General features: G+C 45.5%; 1 non-coding gene across 1 annotated transcript; it reads left to right on the forward strand.

Annotated features, from left to right (window-relative positions):
* The first annotated feature begins 15,983 nt into the window (after positions 1–15,983).
* Positions 15,984–16,056, forward strand: Trnai-gau (transfer RNA isoleucine (anticodon GAU)). Its single transcript has one exon. It is a non-coding gene; the product is annotated as a tRNA-Ile (tRNA).
* The last annotated feature ends 425 nt before the right edge of the window (positions 16,057–16,481 follow it).

The following is a 16,481-nucleotide window of genomic DNA, read 5'->3' on the forward strand; positions in this document are numbered from 1 at the left end:
TGGCGGTGCGGCCACCTTTTCGTAGTTCTTCGCACCTGACCCGAAAGTTCACCCATCTCGAATTTTTCACTTGATATCAGTACTCTACTTTAGATGGGCGTTATTTCAGAACTTTACGGTACAGGATATGCACTGCGCTCGGCGCTTCATGCAAGTAATCTTAGTTGATGTTGTTTATTACGTTCTTGCTAAATGATGATCAGGAGTACGATAAATGACAATTTTTTTTTCAGAAGAGCGAGCAAAATCTCCGCTCCTATTCCAGCCTCCCACGTTTGCAATTCTTCAAATGCATTTATGAACTAGCAAGGCTCTTTCACGCTTTTAAAGTCGCTTTGGGCAAGGTAATGTAGGTCCCTGCGGAATCATTACAACATATCTAACTCATTTTCTGTCGAAATGTTTAGCGCAGGCGTGAATTTTGGGTCACGCATTTTACGGGGTGCTAATCGCTCCCACTAGATGGAGGCGTCGACTTCATGTCTTCTTTTTTGGGGGGCTCTGCAGCAGAAGTATACGACCCTTTTAAAAGAAAATTATTGTATTGTGAGAGTTTAATCTAAAACGCCCAAGATTCAAGCTATTTCAATCGTCAGCGAACAATTCTGGGCAGAAACTTTTGTGGAATATGTTTTGAGACGAATTCGCCAGATGTCGCTACTTGGCACTGTTGGCAGCCGGTAACCCGGAATGCAGAAACCGCCGAGTGCACCTTTAGTTTGCAGGAGCAAACGGTTAACATGGTACACGGTAAAGCGCGCTAAGGACACTAGGCAACACGGTTCATTCAGGAGGCCGGGCGCACCAAACCACACTTCCCTGCGATCGTGACTTGATGGGAAGCAATGAAATGAAACTCAGGCAGCAGTTGTCGTTACGGGATGCGCATGCTCTTCACCTTGTCGCAACCGGCGCAGAGACAATCAGCCACGACAGCGTTTGGGCTTGAACTGATTTATTCAGCCAGCGTGAGCGCACATGAGCGTGCGCGTCGCGATCACGAGCAGTGTCCGGCGTCGTCCAAGAGCTGGGTGAGGAGCTCCCGCCTTCGTCTTCAGCGCGGCGCTCCCTTGGCGCGCCGTTCGTTATAACCTCATAACTGAAACAACGTCGAAGCTACGCTCGAAACACAGAGGAGGTTGCAAAGAATCCTTTCTGATGCAGCAGCCAAAAAAAGAAATGAAGATGATGAAATTCATACCATAAACGGAGCGCTCGCACGCGCACGTCGTTGACGTCGTTGCTCGTGCGCTCACTGTATCCTTCGGCCAAGAAAAGGTGAGTGTCGAGCCGGGTGTGTAATCGGTTTACACTTCGGTATAACACAAATATCTGGCATAGCATAAACGGAAACGGACATGAAAGATATTTTTTGTAGCTTTCTGGTGTTTTTAAGCTAGTAAAAAATGCTGAAATCAATGTCAGACTAACACGTCACAGGTTAGTTCAAGAAATAGCCGTTGCGCTCCGATACCATCGACGCCCCTAATCACCCATCTGAGGGGCCCATTAAGCAACAGCCAATTTTTATTCCGTTTTGCGATAATTCGAAATTAAAGTTTTGGTATTTAAATTACCCGGGGGTCTGTCTGTTCAGTCTCCTCACAAAGTAGTTAGCAGCAGTGCGCCTTACACCCTTACACCCTTGTGCCTTACCCCTTGCAAAAAAATCGCGGGTTCGATTACCGGCCGCGGCTGCCGCTTTTCTGATGGAGGCGAAAAGCAAAAACGCCCGTGTGTACGAGATTTCGGCGCACGTTAAAGATCCCCAGGTGGTCAAAATTAATCCGGAGCCCTCCACTACGGCGCGCCTCATCGCCTGCGTTGCGTCGGCGCGTTAAACCCTACAATCAATCAATCAACCTTGCAAAAAATTGACCTGAAAATTTAGACAAGCTCATCGAAGACTAAAGCTGTTTTCGCAACTCAATCTTAAATAACCCTGGTTCGGTTCTGGTCAGAAGATAATGAATTTATGTGGTATTACAATACGTGCCTACGCATATCTTCTTATGAAAGCTTAGCTGTATTTTCGAGAAATTGATGTTTTTTTCTGATCATTGCCGATAACATTGGAAGACTGGTTTGTTCGTTGCCTTGCATCAACAAATCACAAAATCATGAGATGACCAGCGAAGCTTCTGAGCAGGCGACGTAGAGGTGACGAGAATTAAGGTATAGACCGTTCCAACGAGAACGCCGCCACCTGATGATGATGATGATGATTAAAGGCCTCCCCTTTGAATCGGGGTGACGGAGTGCGCCATCTAGCCTATCTTAGTAGTTTGAATTTGAATTTAGTCCCTCAACTCGGATTTCTTTTTAATTCTACCCTGCCGCTACCCCTGGCTGGGATGTTATTTTATCGACTTCCCTGCTTTTTTTCCACCAATACTCTAGCCGCTGCTTAGTAATGCCTACTGCTGACCAGTTAATGCTTCCATCAATTGCGAAGCCCAGTGCCTCAGGAAGTAGGACTTTCCCTCTAATTCTATCCGGCTGAATCTTTTGGCATCCTATTACTATGTGGTCGATTGTTTTTTTTATCCCTGCCACATACAACACATGTCTCATGCTGTGACGAATATGTGCTCATGTAAGTTCTTGTGTGCGCTGCGGAGCGCCCCCTGGTAGCTGGCCGATTCGCTGGCTCGGGGGTTTGCTCCACAGGACGCTAGCTGCGCCTCGGCGAAGTTTTCGTTGTGGCGCGTTGTACACTGTGTCGGTAATACACTTGAAATAGGAAAGTTATTGGATAGAACCAATTTAAGCGATCTGGCTGAAATGTCGGCTCCTTGGGCCTCGGTGGAGCTGAAATTCGCCTCCAGGTAGCGTGGTCCACGGATGGTAAACGATGCCGTGTCGAACAAACGTCTTTGAATACTTAGCCACAAGTTTTGTTTTGTTTGTGTGCGTACCTGTAATCGCGTATAGCAGCTACCTTGATCGCTTTTCTGCAAAAACAGAAGTAACAATCTAACCATAAGACGCCTGGCGCCCATGGGCAACAAGTAGAAGCACATGTTCGGGTAACAGACTTGCTGGTTTCAAATTCATGTAGGGTGTAATACAGGTAGGTTTGGTTGAACGTTGTAACTATTTGGCATATTATATAGTATGTATTAAATCTTATCGATATATCAACACCCTACCCTCCACCGCCTCCGCTGTCAACTACAAACAAAACTTCCTCGCTATATATTTCCAAGCTCCGATACTGGCCAAACTCCGGAAAGAGCCCTGCTGGCCAATGCAGGCCAAGGTATCCCGGAATAGAGGAAACCCCGCACCAGGCAGACATCATCACCTGAGGCTCGCCTTAATGAAGTTTACTACTCCCCCTCCTCCCTACCACGTTGTGACGTCAATTTATCCTGCATAAGTTAAAGTTACAGCGCAATAAAACACACACAAGAACAAGTAAGGGACATACGCATAAAAAACAACCTGTATAAAAGAAGTCTGCTGTCCCAAGCACCGAGACCATTAAATTTTGCCCACTTTTCTCCCATGTGTATACGTGCACCGATAAAACCTGCACCCTAACACAATTGCCAAAAAACTTGCTTGCTTTGAAGTGCGCAACTCACTAGCTGCCAGTGTGACTCATTTATCGGCAACATTTCATTAAAATGATGCGTGAACTAGGGACAAACCCACCCGTGCATTGGCGTCAAAGTGCAGCCAAGGCAGATGAGCGGCCGCGCCAGGCGCGCCGTGACCGGTGCTCACCGTTCAGAGCGTGGGGAAAGGAGGCCAGCGCGCACGACCGCGGAGTGCGAGGGTACGTTCCCCCTCACCCAATGAAACGATCTATATATTTGCCTTTGTTGAACGCGATTAAACCAAGTGCGTCGAGTGTTAGCCCTGTTTCCGCGGCGAAAGCGCGCAGTGAACGCCAGTGAACCGCGAGACAGTACAGGCAGGCTGCTCGGCGCAGTCGGCGCCGTAGGTGTGAACGCGCAATGATGAACTTAGATGCAGCCAGCGCCTCCTTGTATAATATTCTGGTGAAACGTGCCCTTACTCTTTCCTTTCTCTGCCTTTCATCACTTCTCCCTCTGGAAAGAAAGATGGAATAAATGCTTTCACTGTGTAGTTGCAAGAAACGCCCGCTTGACCTTCGCTGAACTTGAGGTCAGATTGACGATGCGAGAAGGAGCCATTTTCTAGATTTGTCATGAAGTAGTGAGCTTCACTTAAATTAATTTTTGGCAGACTCCACGGGGCATTTCTATAATTTTCGAGAGCTGGATGAGTCCATTTTTTGAAAGCCACGCTGAAAGCGACTACGCTCAGGTTTTTTCATGGGAACAGGTATGAAAATTTAAAGGTGTACCTTTTGAGATGCACCTTCAAAACAACAAAAAAATGCTGCTCAGAAGAAAATGTACTTAAACAAAATTTTACAGCGATGCGTCAAATACTGCTACTGCTGTTTCTTGTGCTGCGCACACAGAGAACTTTCATGTCTGTAAAACGATGAATATCCGTGACAGTATTTTCACGGCAGAAGCATACGGCATATTAGTAATTTTACATCCCACTGTCCAACACCAAATACCTATTATGTACATAGACTCCCTTCGTCTTGCACGTGCTTTGTCATCTAGACAGCGATCTAAAAGCTATGCAATTAATCTTGCTTTTTAAGGTCATTATATCTTCATATACCTCAAACCTGTAAATAACTATTTGCTGGATTCCAGGCCACTCTGGAATTGTCGGTAATGAGGTTGCGGACGAAATGGCTGCCGTTGCTGCACTGCAAGACACAACATACTTTTCCCTACACTGACCATTTCCCATTTCCCTACACTGACATCAAGCCACACATCAAACGACACCTTCGCAAAGCCTGACAAACATACGGGAGTACACAGACAGACAACACGTTACACGTAATTAAATCACGCTTGGGAGCAGACACCACGAACACACGCAACAGATGCACAGAGTTCTCCTTGGCTAGATTACGGATAGGCCACACGCATGTAACCCACTCCCACCTGCACACTGGGTCTCCGAGACCTCTCTGCAGCAGGTGTGGAGACTGCCTATCCAGGATCCACATCCTCATTCAATGCAAGCCACTAGACAACACCACAAACACTTCCCACAACGATAGAGACAACACATTCCACTACAACCATCCTACTTTTAGGGGACGACCCCATAATTACCCAAAAGCGAACTCTGAAGTTTCTTAGCCATGTCAAGTTTTTACACGTCATGACTTATGCATTTTGACAACCTGGTCCTTCACATCAGTCATCTTTATGGTCATTTATGTAATTTCACGTTTATTATTAGTTAAAAGCTTTATACTTACTGTCTCTTCGTCCTCATAAAACAACTCTTCCTTGGCGCTCTTTGATCTTAGTCGGCCTTGCGCCATAAAAATCGATTCACCATCATCATTAAACAAGACTGTTGATGAGGTATACCTTCATACCGATAAGGTAACGTAGCAGAAAGCGTGGTTTCTGCTATCGACCAAACGTCTGGTTATGCTGCTAAAAGGCATAAAATTACGGGGAGTGCTTAGAGCTTTCTAACCATGTAAAGGCGAAAGCCTAGTTGGACCTTCTGTTGATCTGCTGTTGAATGGGCATTTCGCAAAAGAATGAGCTTGCATTGAGAAGACCATTAATGGCGGCTGCTGCGGAGTGGTACATTGTTTACAGTTCACGACCGTCACGAGGGTTTAGGTCCACGATTGCAGCCGATTCGCTTCTTCTTTGCTGCCGGAATGACCTTCACTCCATCTTTGTTGCTATTTCTGTGTCGAGCCACCGGCTTGATTTCTCTCCCCACAGTAAGAGCTGAGTCAGTAAGCCATTTGGCTTTCGGGTACTAACTCGCGGTCGTAGCTGAGTGGGTAAGACGACTATGTCTAACTTCGTCAATCTGCCATACACAGGTTGGAATCCTGTCGGTGCCGGTGATCTCTTTCCGCTGTTATACTCAGTTTTGTGAAACACCGATTCAAAGAATTGCTAAACAGCTTCGCTGGAAAAAAAATCCAACGACTCTAGAGAGCTTCGTCGGACAAGAACGCAGAAGAGCAAAGCCAAATAAAGCAGACCATTTTGAAAAGTTGCGGTTGTTTTGTACTTTTCTTTCATAGCACGTGCCCGCTTGTGCGATTTGCCCACAGTTCGAAGTTTTGAGGAGCTAATGGGTCCAGTTTTCAAAATTAGCAAAAGCGTGAGTTGGAAAATTAAAAGTTGAATATTGCGTGCCGCGTGACACGTGAGCGTGATGGCACGTGAGAAGGACATCTTCACACCAGCCGCGCAGAACCCCTATTCTAGGGAGGCTGTAGTGTGTTCCAGTCTTCTTGCTGACGTCATTCAGCAAGAAATGAAAGAGAAGAAACTGACGCATGCACGGTATAGCAGAAAAGAAGCCGGTCGAAGTAGTTCGTGCCAAAAGACAAAGAAATGAAACCGGTGAAAAAGACGCAAGTACAATCTATGAGCGAATAAGTTGTTAATAGGTATCGCCAAGCTTTCGCCTTGAAAGCACGCAAGCAGACGTAAGGGCCTCAAGGAAATTTTGTATCGACAAGCAGACGGATGGTTTATATAACGTAACACCGAATAGCAATTATTTTGAATATGGCCTGTTTCCATCATCCGCTTTCTTTTTTTTTCAACTAGGGTTTGGTCACGTGATTGCGTTATCTGCTACCAACGGCAGAAATGGGCAGAACTTGCTTCTTAGGACTGCAAACTCCCAATAAAAAGCTTAAATGAACGCCGGAAATGTAAATTTAATGAAGATTGTAGTGAAGTAAAGATTAATAAAATAAAATCGCGATGAAGTAAACTAGTTGGATGTCAATGCCCCCAGTAGCCACCAGTGCAACGGTGGAGCCAGCGAACGCACTAAAAAATGCGGCATGCCATAGTCGCGGCTCCTTCGAGCGCGCTGCCCTGTACCGGTTACGTCACTCCAATAATGAGCATGAATCGCATTTCTAAAGCGCTTGAACTCTGCCTCGAAATATTATCACCATGTTACGTGGGCGTCGCTAGAGCTCGTGCCTCCCGAGTTCCGTTAAATGTTGGACCTCTGGAATACAAACTCAGATTGATTACAAACACACCAGAAGCAAATTTGAAACACAGGTGAAAGAACACTTTTTTAGTCAGAATTTCTGCTTCAATGGCTAGAACTGTGGATGTTGTTTGGAGTTGCCGCTTAATGCGCTAGTTTTGTGGTTGTGTGTATGTTTAAAACGCAACAGTATTTTTACTCTGATTGTCCTACTGCACTTTATTATACTTTACTCTGAAGTACTCCAATGTACTTTATGGCATATTACTCCTGTTCTTTACTTTAGGATGCTGTATATCTATAGCTTATCTTTGTTTACTGCAACATTAGATTTTCCAGCCCGTCAATTTTGCTTATTCATTCTACTGTACCAAAGGGGGCTTGGGGCCTCTGCAGGCTTTCGTAGCCTTTAGTCCCAGCCCGCCTCGTTGTACATTTCCGGAAAAAAAATCATTAAATTTGAATTTGAACCTTCTGTTGAGCAGTAATACAAAGCCTTAATGACCTATAAAGTCGGAGTGGTTTCCTCATCAGGGAATCCAAGTGATGACCGGCGACCGATGCCCTAGGAGAGTGCGCAGACTTACTGATGGACAAAATTATTGCTCGTCAATATACCGTGGGCGGGTGTCCAGAAAAGGGCGACGGTTTTTGTAGCTGATGTCACGAGAGGAGGCGGAAAGTTGGCGGAGTTACCCTCTCCGCCCATAAGCTCCGACAGGCAGATGACCAAGCTCTTGGTGTGAATGAGTGCGAGTGTAATCGCGAGATCTTCAGAAATCTTCATGGATGTTGTATTAATTGACGCACAGGTAATAGGGCCGATTTGGTGGTGATGGTTGGAGCTTTGTGCTGCCCGCCTGGATATAAGCTAGCGTCTGTGTACGCGACTTCCAGACGGTTCTCATGGATGTTCTCGTAGGCTTGGCTGCATGCTTGTCTTCCCCCCGGGTGGAAATACGGGTGCATGTTGTTTGGTATTGAACAAACCCGTATAGCAGACCCCAAAGCCTCGGGGAGAAAGAAAAACAAGAGCAGTATAGACGCTCGCGCGCGGGTCATAGGTGTTAGAGTAAATCAAGGCCCGCAAGTGTTTGAGTAAGCCGGACAAGTTGTTTGGCAAGGTGGCCTTCAATTATTTCTGAAAATGAATTATGAAGCCCCATTTGAAGAAGTCCTGAGTGGAAATGTTCATAGGTAGGCCCAATGCTAATTTAAATTCCATGCGGATGCGTTTTTCAAGGGAGCCCAAGTCTTCTTTGGTGAGGCAGAGGTATGGAGCAACAGTCCTTAACAGTCCCTAACAGTCCCTAAATGTTGAACTATGTGGCCCCGCCTGTCACCATTTGACCGGACCCCTGGACAGCATCCTCTGAAGCTCGTTCCGCTAGTTTGGCGTCTGCAGGAGCCTCCTGTTGATCTGCTGCTGAACCCTTTGTTGAACTATCCTCCGGCCACGACTGTCAACACTTGACCAGCAACCTGGACCGCATCTTCCGAAGCTTTTTACACCAGTTTAAGGTCGGCGTGAGCCTTCCGTTGACCTGGTGTTAAATTTACAGCTGAAATATGCGACCACGACTGTCACCACTTGACAAGCCTCCTGGACAGCCTCCTCCGAAGCTCGTACCGCTAATTTACCGTCGGCAAGAGTCTTCTGTTGATCTGCTGTAGAAGTCTCTGTTGAACTATGCGGCCACGACTGTCACCACTTCCCCAGTAACCTGGAAAGAATCTTCCGAAGCTCTTTCCGCTGGTTTGTCGCCAGCAGGAGCCTCCTGTTGATCTGATGTTGAAATTGCCGTTGAACAATGCGGACACGACTGTCAACCCGCCGCCTGGACACCACCCCCGAGACCCTTTCCGCTGGTTTGCCGGCGGCAGGAGCCTCGTGTTGATCTCCTGTTGAACTTTTGGTTGAACTACGCGGCCCCGCAAGCCACCACTTGACCAGTGCCCAGGACAGCCTCCTCTGAAGCCCGTACCGCAGGTTTGCCGCCGGCAGTCGCTACAACAGTCACCACTTGACCAGCCCCCTGGACCGAATTCTGAGAAGCTCGTACAGTTCGCTTGCCATCCCCATTTCCCGACACGCTCTGTGGCCCTGTCTCACAGCTCGCTTCCAACCCTCCTCATGCACTTACGCTTCCCTTTTCTGCCGCTTGACATGGGCTTACCCTCCCCGGCTCGAGCTACTTCAACTTTTTTCGGACAACCGATTTTCTGAACGTCGCAACGCGCGTACGTAAAATAGCAATTTTATGCTTTTGTCTTAAAATGAGCTCGTCTGCAGCCCATGTGCAGTATGCTCCCGTGTAATACGAATCGCGCGTACTCTGCCGCCAACCTTTCTTCCGAAAAGGACTTTAAGCGCTGTTTACGACGCATTCCTTCCTCAATCTTTTTCTGCCTTTTGCAGCTCCCCGCCCACCACGGGCAAGAAATGAGACGTGCACGGTTTCTTGCACACAGAACGTTCTCATTGCTTGTAATTTGGTACGCTCCAACATGAAAGCTTTCCACCGACCTTCGTCTCGGTTGCAGCACGTAAACATACCTCATGTGAATGTGGCGGTAGAAGTATTTTGCGCAAATATTCGGGTTGCTCAAAGATTGATGCCGCGGCGTGCACATTTTTTATTGCTTGTCATGCACTTTCAAAGATATCGCCCGGGACAAGCGCACAATATATTTCTTTCTGACGCACTTAGACTGTGCCATAGCTATTTATAAAACTTGGTATTCCGTTCCGTCTGTTGTTCAGAAAAGTCCACTGTTGCTGGAAGAAAGCTCACGCAAGTAAAAAAAAGGCTGGCTCCTATTTTCTCCCATAGACCTGTTCTCGTACCGGGGGGAGGGGGCAGGGGGGGGGGCAAAGTGAGGAGTGCAACCAGAATTAGAAGGCAGTTCAAAGAATCTATCCCTGCAAACACACATTCGGGGTCCAATTTCGAAAAAAATGTGGGAATCAAGTGTCATAGAAAAATACACTTGAAAACAGAAGAAACGAAGCACTTCTTCCGAAGAAAACTTCAAGGCCAACCACTAGCGGCGGAAATCTAAACCGGACGCAATTTCGGCCTGTTCTATAATCCTGCACGCGTTGTACGTAGCACAAGAATGCCGGAAGAAACGGAATATTGAAGGTTGATTTTTTCTTTTGTAGGATTCTTGAGGAAGATGGAATATTATGGAACATAATGCGTTGGTTGTAACACGGGCAAACACGCACGAAATCGTCTTCAATGCGCTGCTCACGTTACTAGGAGCGCAAGGCACGTGGTTGTCCTCCTTCAACAGAACAATTTCACTTCTCATTTGGTCTCACGGCCCTCGACTGTATGCTATGAATATAGGAGCTATGATACCGCTTATCATTGCGACAAGAGCGTAGTATTTTATTTTGCTATTAATTCTCAAGCAACTAGGGATATTTTACACTTGACAACACCAGCGCACCAATGCAGCGACATATGCATTGGTGTCGCAATGCGGAGCCTGCACAAATAAGTGTTGGTTGAAATAAGACTTATTTTGCTGGTTCTACATGTTGATTGAAATAAAACTTATCATCAGTTGAGTTGAATTCAAAAGTGTAGCTGGTGTAGATTAAGAAAAAGAAACAGCACCAGCGCACCAATGCAGCGCCATATGCATTGGCGTCGCAATGCTGAGACTGCACCAATAAGTGTTGGTTGAAATAAGACTTACTTTGCTGGTTCTACATGTTGATTGAAATAAAACTTATCGTCAGTTAAGTTGAGTTCAAAAGTGTAGCCGGTGCAGATTAAGAATAGCTTCCCACCCTCTTTTGAGGAACGAGATTGTGACCGTTATCATTATTCCTATGTTAAATAAACGTAAGCAGTGTGTCATTTGATGGTTAGTAAGAAGTTCGTTGTAGTTGCGTTGACGAGAGAGCGAGAGTGAAAAAGATGGAGAACTATATTTTTTGTATCTGGCGATGTCAGCCAAGGTAAAATGCTTAGCTTCCTACGCCAGATCAAACGTGGTGACAATGATGGTGATGATGTTGATGGTATTGGTGAAGTTGGTGCGCACGGATTTGTGACGTTATTCACATGGTCTGGTCAAGGCCTTGCATCATGGCATAAGCAGGTGCATACCGATCTCTGCTTTCATTCGTACTTATCTGCATCATCAACGTCCGAATGTTGATGTTTCATGCAGTACTAAAACTTATTTTTGCGGACCACGCACATCGGTCGAAGAACTTCATACAGGGCGGAAGCCTCCCCCATATATTTCCAAGTGCCTGTATTTTATGTCCTCTGGATTTGTTCACTCCCCAATTAATTTCTTAGCTCATGTTGCTAACGAGCTTTACGCCTTCCTTTACTTTTTACCTCATTTCTGGTTAAAATATTTAATCACTCGTGTGGTCCAACTGCTGCCCGACCTACGCTCAACATAGTCCTCCCTGTATTTTATCTGTGATATCTTTTACGTTAGCTCGTTCCCCGACCCAAGACGCTCTCTTTTGGGTCTTGAGTGTAAAACCTGTTGTCGAATTTTCTATTTCTCTTGAGCTCAGCGAGGTTTTCTTGGGTCAAAATGTAGCCTGGAGCTGTTTTAAGCAATACAGAGATGTAGAAACCAAGGGGAAACATACTAAGCAAAAACAAAACACACAATGACATGGCGAGAATCCAACAGAGAGAGAAAGAGAGATAAAAGTTCTTGATGCCACCGAAATATTAAGTTGATAAACTGTTTTAGAAATACTCCCATTGCAATCGGAATGTTTTAATTTTTGGGTCTGCGTGAAAAATCACGAAAACCGAGTCAAGAAAAAAAAAATCTTCGGGACGCTTGAGCCTGCTCACGTGCTCCGAAGGGGAACGCCTGGCGATACTCATCAATCAATCAATCAATCAATCAATCAATCAATCAATCAATCAATCAATCAATCAATCAATCAATCAATCAATCAATCAATCAATCAATCAATCAATCAATCAATCAATCAATCAATCAACAGCTTGTGTACTGCTACATCGCATTTGCGACTGTTTCTTCGCGTTCGTTTCTTTGTCTTTAAGCTCGGATTGCTCACCGGCTACTTTTCGGCTACCTCATGCTTGCGTATATTTTACCGCTTTCGTCTCTCCGGCTTACGACGGGAATTGCTTCAGCAAGCAGCCTGGAACACGCTACAGACTTGCTTAAATCAGGGTTCCGCACGCGGCTGGTGTGCACCTGTTGTACTCACACGCCGTCAGGTTTCAATCGTAAGGCGGTACGTACGCTCCATCCTATAACTATTACGTTTCCAATTTCCAGCTTTGTGAATTTCGCGCAGGGGGCACATCAGCTTCTTAAAGCTCCCGATTCCTGGTCAATCGCCCAAGTACCAAGATATAATACCAAGATAGGAACAACAACACTGACATGTTTTGTTCCAACGCTGCCAACGTGCGACGATAGCTCTCTGGTATCGCTTATGGCTGCTCCTTTGGAGACCCCGGTTAAAATTCCGTCGAACCGCACATTTGTTGTAAGTGCGAAGCACCTAAGGGCCACGTTTGTCGTCGTAGGCCGTCCGGGATTGCAGCGTCACGCCCCCAAACAGAGGCGTCGAAAAGAAAACCGGTTCCACTGGTCGGGATCGAACCGGGGTTTCTCGCGTTACGAAAGTAATGTCTACCCCATTGCGCCACAGAGGAGCACGTTACCTATATGCAAAATGTTCGGGGTGACCTTCGCGCTGCGCCGTTGCCACGGACGTTGCTAGGCCGCAAATAAGTACACAATAATAGAAAAACATCGTAAATTAAGGCATGAATTACCTCAAATAAATAAATACTTAATCCGATGTCTCTTTATAAGCATGATGATGATGCTTGATGATGCTTAGTGGCTTCCCCTTTGTAACGGGGTGGCGTTGCACAGCGGCCTTAGTCGCAACGCCAATGTACAATCACCTCGCCAAAAAATACAAACAAAATAAATAAAACATAATGTCAAAATAAAAAGAAAATACTTTTACGCAATTTCTGTGCTAGTCTGGCCTCTTTCTTCGCATGTCTTCCCAGATTGTTCTCTGCTCTTTTCCCACCAACATTGTAACCTTCTTTTACTAACCTCTTCTGCTGTCCAATTCACTTTTCCGCTAACCTTAAAGCCAAGGGTCTCCGGAAGCTGGATGGCTCCCTCACTGAGAACTGGACGGATACTTTTGCACTCCGTTACAATATGTCGCATGGTTTCTGGCTCATTTCCGCAGGCTGCACGTAGTTATTCCCGTACTGGCTCGCGGATAAGCGTTTTTTCCGCAAGCAACCCCCCGGGCTTCAAAAAGCAATGCACTCCCTTTGGTATTATCGAATGATTTTTCCCTTGTGAACTCCTGCTTCCCGATCCTGTAGATTTCTAAGGACTTCTTCGCATCCATCCTCTTTGTCCAGGTCATTGTCTACGATTCTTTCAGTACATTTTTTTATTGCTTTGGTCGTTTCGCCTGCACTTCCAGGTTTCATATACTTTGTCTTGAGCCTTCTGGTTCTTTTCCTCCACTGTGTGTACACGCTTTTCATGTAAAGATACCGTAGCACTTTGGCCGCCCATCTCTGGTCATCAATATTTCTAAGTCGTTCTTCAAAACATATTTTGCTCTGTGCTTCTCTCACTTCGAAGGCTGCCCCTCCCGTGTCTCCCTGCACTGCCTCATTTGTTGTATTACTGGGTGCTCCTAATGCCAATCGACCCACGGCCCTCTGATTTACTTCTAGCCCTGATTGAATCTCTGATTTGACACACACTACTGCGTTTGAAAAGGTGAGTGCTGGTACCATTACTCCCTTCCAGATTTCTCTCACTACTTCATATCTGTGCAGTTAGGTGGCGGCAGCGCCCTCTCTTGAGTACTTTCGGTATTAACGCAGGCTGATACTAGTCAAGACGGGCCCCACAACCCCTCTTGGCGGAAGAGTAGGAGCAATGCCACCTTTATTGGGAAATTTTATACTGGTGGCGCTACAAAAAAACAACAAAAACATAATGTACATACACAAATAACACAAGGGAAACATCGATAAATCACTGCTTCTCACTTCAGACAGCTTTCACATTGTGTGGAATTGGTTTATTTTTTATTTACAGTTTAAGCCGTTGCAATTTTCTAATTTCTTAGTCCGGTCAACAACAACCAGAAAGGTGGTTTACGGAAGCGAGCACGCCCGCTCCCTCTGAGCGCCTGGTGACACTCCTGCGGGATTCATACGGGATCATATTCGTAAATAGTGTATATAATTATAAGTATACACACTCACATTACGGGAAGGGTTGCGTTCAGTTGTCATAAGGAGTAGGGGGAAATTAGAACGTTTCTAGCAAACTGCTTGCTCGTCGGCGTTTCAGTCAGAGTCCAATGCTTGTCAAAACAAAATGTTTGTGCCGTCGATGGGCATTTTTAATGTTGCCCTCCCAAAGAGACAGAACTACACACGCACAAAGGATTCGAGAAAATTCGAAAGGGAAAATTCCGACAAGAGGGAATAAAGAGGGGGGACATGAAGAAAACGACAACAGACCTGTTCGAAATCAACGGGCTGGCTCCTCCGACTACTCGTCGGTTCTAGTAAGAGTGGCTATGTGAAAGGGTAAACAGGAAGCCAGTAGCATTTACCTGACGCCTGAAGCTACAATAAGCTCTAGTAACGCACTCACGCACGCGCACGCATATATATATATATATATATATATATATATATATATATATATATATATATATATATATATATATATATATATATAATAGGGTTTGTAAATGTATATATAATAGGGATAATAGGGTTTGTAAATGAGGGGCTCGTTAGAAATACAGGAAGAAATGCCGGCAGTCTACAACGCCAAAGAAGGCATACGGGAATGGTTAGAATATTTTTTACCGTTAGTGATGTTACATTATTATTTATTATTATTAATTACGTGAGAAAGAAAGAGAAAAACACGCACCCAGAGTGGGGACCGAACCCACGCCTTTCGATTACATCTCGAATGCCTTACCAATGCCTTACGAATGCCTTACCTTACAAACCCTATTATCGTGCGAAAGCTTAGCAAGGGCCTCGGTTCTGGCAGCCTTGATGCCAAGGTAGCATAAGAGGGTTTCCCGCCAGTTACCCGCTTATGACAGGGTGTAGACGTTCGCGTCACGCCCCGGGGGTTGAGAAGAAGGTCCCGTTCTCCCCGTGTAGTCTGAGTGGCGCTGGCTACCACCCTCAAGCGTAAGATACAGTTGTAGTATATATCAATACCCCAGAAAGTGAAGCGGAACACAGTCGCCCAGATATCCGAATTGGTAAGGCATTCGAGATCTAATCGAAAGGCGTGGGTTCGGTCCCCACTCTGGGCGCGTGTTTTTGTTTCTTTCTTTCTCACGTAATTAATAATAATAAATATTAATGTAACGTCACTAACGGTAAAAAATATTCTAACCATTCCCCTATGCCTTCTTTGGCGTTGTAGACTGCCGGCATTTCTTCCTGTATATATATATATATATATATATATATTCTCCACTTTCTTTCTTTCTTTCCAAATTCTTTGTCTGTTTCAATGACCTACCACATCCTTCCCTTTGCTTTCCGATGTTTTCTTGACTGCCAACTCTTATTTCTGTGTTATTTTCAACGAGCCCCTCATTTCCTATTCTGATTCGCTACATGCAAGCGAGGGCCTCTGTTCTTGCAGTCTTGGTGCCATAGGAAGCTTAAGAGGGTTCAACGCTGGTCGACCACTCTCGACATGTCGTTGACACTGGAGTCACGACCCGGGGGTTAAAAAAGAAGGTCCCCTTCACCCCGAGTAGTCCGAGTGGCGCTGGCTACCACCCCAAAGCACAGGAAACAAAAATACTAAACATAAAACCCCCGAAAGTGGAGGGGAAAATCGCCCCGCCGGTAGCGTAGGGGTTATCGCACCAGACCGATATTCTGGAGGTCGTGGGTTCGGATCCCACATGGCGGGCATTTTTCTCCACTTTCTTCCTTTCTTTCCTAATTCTTTGTCGGTTTCAATGACCTACCACATCCTCCCCTTAGCTTTCCGAGGTTTCCTTGACTGCCAACTCTTATTTCTGTGTTATATATATATATATATATATATATATATATATATATATATATATATATATATATATATTATAACCATGTTTTGTGGGCGTCGCCAGAGCTCGTGTCTCTCGAGTTCCGTTAAATGTCGGGCCTCTGGAATAGAAACTCAGATTGATTACAAACACACCAGAAGCAAATTTGAAACACAGGTGAAAGAATACGTTTTTAGTCAGAATTTCTGCTTCAATGGCTAGAACTGTGGATTTTGTTTAGAGTTGTCGCTTAATGCGCTAGTTTTGTGGTTGTGTGTATGTTTAAAACGCAACAATATTTTTACTC

The sequence above is a fragment of the Haemaphysalis longicornis genome, unplaced genomic scaffold (assembly GCF_048455015.1).
Source record: "Haemaphysalis longicornis isolate Haplotype H1 unplaced genomic scaffold, Haemaphysalis longicornis Haplotype H1 scaffold_3, whole genome shotgun sequence".
In the NCBI taxonomy this organism is placed as follows: domain Eukaryota; kingdom Metazoa; phylum Arthropoda; class Arachnida; order Ixodida; family Ixodidae; genus Haemaphysalis; species Haemaphysalis longicornis.